A 5,406-nucleotide genomic window follows, 5' to 3' on the forward strand; every position below is an offset into this window, starting at 1 on the left:
ACCATCCCATGCTGACCATGCCCTAAATTATTCAGGTGAAAATAAGTCCACATAAAAAATGCATTGACTTACAAGAGAACTGTTGGCAGAACAAACTGCACTTCTGAGAGGAGGCCTAGCGATAAAATAGATAAGGTTTTCTGTTTCTGTTGGTGTGTGTTTGTTTCTCTCAATCATTTGCATTTCGTACCGTTTGATCGAGTGCTTTCGGAGTACAGGTGATGTTTGGGATTTTGCGCGTGTATAAGAGTGTTTTTAAACACTATGCAGTATTTATTTCTCCGGGACGTAATGGTCTGGTGAACAGAGGGGCCTTTGGTGGTGGATACAGCGTGGCAGGCCTATTTACACATGCTAACATACAACATGACAAACATGGTGTGTGTGTGTGGGGCCAAGGGTCCCCTACAGCCACATCAGCGTGAGACGTGGAGAATGAAGCCCGCTGAGCTCAGGGTGGTATGTTGTAAAGCATTTGGCTCATCTACACCCTATCCCCATCTGTCCCACTCCCGTCTTTCTAAAGAACGATGAAGAAGAGAATACTGATGATGATGATTGTCGCGGTAGCCATGACGCAGGTCTCTGAAGGCCACCCCCCCCTTTGCCCCCTCACCCGACCTCCCGAGCCAGCGGTGATGCTGGGCCAAGACCCTCTGGCAAGACCCCCGTCCGGGAGAAGGGAGAGGGCAAAGTTTGAATAACATTAGAAGAACTGGACCGCACAGTGTGTGTGTGTGTGTGTGTGTGTGTGTGTGTGTGTGTGTGTGTGTGTGTGTGTGCGTGTGTGTGTGTGTGTGTGTGTGTGTGTGAGCGTTTTCAGCCCATATGGCAGAGCATGTGAATTATGTTTCACTTGAAAAGATAAGTTTTGTTTTTCACAATTTATTATTTGTTCTGCTTAGACTCTCTTTCCGAAACCGGCCCAAGTCGACCTGCGTGCATAACCTTGACCCATGTACACAAAGACACGGCCAGAATAACAGAAAGATTCCATCTCAACAACACAAATAGTACCAAATTACCAAAACCTATTCTTGAAAAGTGCAGCCCATTCACGTTGCGCACGTTGCCCTCCCATGTTCAACGGTTAGCGCCATTGTTTCTCTTTGCTTTTGTTTTATTAAATACCTTGTTGCTGTTCTCATGCACAGTTGGGAGGATTCCTGCTCTCTATCCAGTCTACTCCTTCTCTTTCACAGTCTCAATTCATCATTCTGCTACAATTCTCCAGCTTCAGTACCCCCCTCCCTCCCACCCTAACCCTCACACCCACTGCTCCCATCGCTCCTTCGATGGCGGACCTCTGCACTGCATCACAGACACATCGAGGCCGGAAGTTAAAACCGAGGCAGTAATCTGGTAATGGGTCGGCCTCGGGGTCTATGTTGGTGTTCTAAGAACCGGGACGCATGCGGAGGCGAGCACGGCACTGCAAGTTTGTCCGGTGATGGGAAGGAAGCGCCGGCATGCAGATGCACACATCTTCGCAGAGCGGCTGGCCTTTAAAAATAACACGGATACTTCTTTCCGCCGTAGTCAGCTGTTTTTCGCCGCGGCGCTTCAAACAGATCAGCACTGCGGCGTCTTGCTTCGAGATAAACGCCTCCCTGCTTTGAACCGAAAGGGCCCTGGGTGGCCGGGGACACTGCCTGAATAGAGAACACATCCGTTCCCATGCAATGCCAAATTTTTTACGGTTAGGGTAGTCTGCAAAGAAGAATGATGGACATTAACTGTTTCACATAGAGGCAGTTGATGAGAGTGTCTACCAGGAATAGCCTTCTGTAACGGTGGCTCTCTCACTTTTGCACAAGTCTACTACCTCTGCTAAGATTGTATCTGCATAAAACATGAGTGTGATGGCGTGCGTGAGAGAGAGAGAGCAGACATACGTGCTCCAAATTTAATTGTTTTCAAAGTACCTCCAGCAATACCCTAAACTAACCCTAACCCTAAACTAACCCTAACCCTACCTGTGCTTGTACCGGCCAGTGTCAAAATACGCTTCTCCAAATCATTTAACCACCCACATTTGTGTAAAAATGGGAATCATTAGAATTCATTACTGTTGTTGCACAGTTTGTAACTAATAATAATTCCCATGGGTTCCCTGGAACAGAAGAAAATGGCTTATCACACATAGGCTTATGAGACTTGAGTGGTTGTGTTAGCAATATTGCTTCGTTTCAGTGGGTCAATCTACTGAATCTCCACCCAAACATTTAGAATGCTTTTCCATTGAGTTTTCATGGTTTCCCCGTAGATTCTAGAAGGATTCCCCACCAGACTAACCTTTACGACCTTGAGGTGAATAAAGTCTATTTTTCTTCTCCGGGCCACTACCTGACCTTTGACCCTTGAGGTTTCCTCTGTGCCCCTTGCTTCCAAACAATGCTCCATGTTGCAAAACATGTCAATACTAAGCAGTGGCCTTCACCAAGGATGCCTACAGTTATCATGTTCCAACACAGAACCTTTTGGTTGGGATTCAAACATTCGGCCATCAATATCATTTAGCAAAGTTTTTTTTTTTTTGATCTGTCACTTTCTTAATTTACATTTACATTTACATTTAGGGCATTTAGCAGACGCTTTTATCCAAAGCGACTTACAATAAGTGCATTTGTTACAATAAGTACATTTGTCATAAGAAGTGACTAATTAATTAATTAATTGATTGATGTGCAGTCTCATTAAGATCAGCTGTTTCTGCAGACCCCTGTTGCACTAATACCTATGGATTCACTCTCCTAGCGATGTGTTGACTCCTTCTGCTTGTGATGAATGCTCAAATGATGCCTGAGCAGCCTCCTACCATCCTTATTATACACTTCCAATGAGGCCTACCAGAGAGAGAGAGAGAGGGAGAGGGAGAGAGAGACAAACTGAGAGACAGAGAGACAGAAAGACAGACAGAGACACAGACTGACCAAGAATAGCATGGTGAAGAATTTGTCCTCCAGTTTTGGTTGTCATTTGATCCTTTTTGGCTTGTTAATTTATTAATTTATCAATCATTCATTTTATCCAATGAATTTGTCACCTTTTGAGGCCATTGAGTGTTTAGAACTATTATAGAGCTTACTATTGAAGCACACTCTTTACTTTTTTAGTTAACATTGTTTCCAGAAGGCGCGTCTTCTTGTAAATTATTCTGGAGCGAATGCATCCAGATGTGATGCAGGTAGTGAAATCAACTCAAAGAGACCTCTATTATAGATTTATCCAGGAAAAGATAACGGTGTTTGCATATATCTTTGCTCTGTTTTTCCCTCCCTATTTGGAATTATTTCTCAGAGTGAAATATGAATGACAGTGTTGAATCGCTAAGCATGACTCTGCAGAGAACTTTGAAAAAAATATTACAATTTGGTGCGATGCGTAACGCTGGAGTGCCCCCTGCCGATCATATTCATCACTGCAACAAGCCGAGAACTCAGCCGTACCGGAACGCATGATTAACCAAGCGTTGACTTAAGAGAAGATTCTTAGCGTTAATGTGATTAGAAAACATCGTATTTGCCTTTAATATCAACGTATATGTTCTCTTTACAACAACAAAAATGTTTCTGCCAGAATTGTTCGTAGTCCCTAGTGGCCTTTCCCCCCCTTTCTTATTCCGCCTTATTCCATTGTGAGTCTCTCACTCTTGCAGAGTCTTGTCACCGGCTACACAATTACCTGCAATTATCCCCACTTCCACCTCCACCAATTACTGCTCTTATTGATTTCAGCCCCCAGGCCTGTAGACGCACTATCTGCACCAAACCACAGCCTCTCTGCACGGAGGAGGAGGGGGGGGAGGAGGAGGAGGAGGGATGACGGCACATTAATGACCCAATGGTTAGTTAACAGTATGGTTCTCATGGCTGTAGCATGGGGGCTTAGATTTAGATGACTGGTTTTTGAAACGCTGACAGGATATTGTCTGCAATGACCACCGCAGAAAGATAATGGTGGCTCCTAATAATCCTGGCCTGAGAGAGAGAGAGAGAGAGAGAGAGAGAGAGAGAGAGAGAGGGAGAGGGAGAGGGAGAGGGAGAGGGAGGGGAAGAGGGAGAGGGAGAGGGAGAGCGCCAAGGAAAACTCCACAATCTCATTATTCTCCTATTTGCCTATGCAAATGCCATAGGCTGTACATTTGTTAAAAAATGAACCCTTAGAATTGCAGTCATGAGCATTAATGTATAGTCTATTTTGTATATATACATATACATATCTGTCATGTAGAGTTTTTATCGATCACAGAAGATTATAACTGCTATCGGAGCGAGGCATGCTTCAGATGGTAAAGTGAAGGTCAGCTTTGCGGTATTAAAGCTGTAAAATGCAGAGTCATGCTCTGTTGACTGGCCTGCCATGGGCACGGGAATATGATTCTCGCTGACATTTTAGTGAGACACAAACATAAGCCCCTGTCACCACACACTACCATTACACATCTATCATCCTGAATACACGCCACCTGCGAATGCTGCAATGCCCTCTTCTGCTATAGCCAACCCCAGAGGCTGAGAACAAGTTAAACTTGTGATACAATACGGCCACCTAGTGGCGACAGGAAGAAAATGTCAGACTTGTCTTGATATTCTAACCGAGTGGTTTGTTTGACCGGCTGTTTAAATGTGAATGTTAATTTTAGGTTCATGAATCACTTTGTTTGTCTGTTAACAATTCAATCAAACATTCCCTAGAAATTGCTATATTTAAGAGCCGAAATCGTCTCTGGCGACAAGAAAGGGTTCTCACACATCTTTATTAGTTTGCAAATAGCGCTTTTGAGACATATTTCCGTGTGTGTGTGTGTGTGTGTGTGTGTGTGTGTGTGTGTGTGTGTGTGTGTGTGTGTGTGTGTGTGTGTGTGTGTGTGTGTGTGTGTGTGTGTGTGTGTGTGTGTGAGTAAAGAGTGAGATTGTTTTTGAGCAAGCTAGTATGATGACAACAATATATGCATTACATTAACATAAATTAAATTACATGTACAATTATACATAGGCTCAAGGATTAAATTCCAAGTTAAAAAATAGGAATCTTAGTTTACCATAACAAGTTAATGATCTGGTATTATTTTATGGTACGCACAACCTTTGTACGTGTGTTTGATCGATAACCATCATGCGCATATTCTTTATATTCGTTTTCATTATTTTTCTTTTTAAGTGTTATGTTCGTTGCTTTTATAAAATGATCGTTATACATACACATACTGCTAAGGTATAAAAAAAACTCAAACATTTCCCACGTCTTCTACGGTGAGCCACTCGGGCACTAACAGGTGGTCCCGGCGAAAAGCAGATTATTATTTTTTCTTGAAGTGGGCGTGGCCTGGCATTACAGATCAGTCGCTCGGCGGGACGCGGCTCGGTGTGTTTCCGGCTGCGGTGTGTTTCCGGCTGGCGGTTC

The sequence above is a fragment of the Pollachius pollachius genome, assembly GCF_949987615.1.
Source record: "Pollachius pollachius genome assembly, chromosome: 18".
NCBI classification, from domain to species: Eukaryota; Metazoa; Chordata; class Actinopteri; order Gadiformes; family Gadidae; genus Pollachius; species Pollachius pollachius.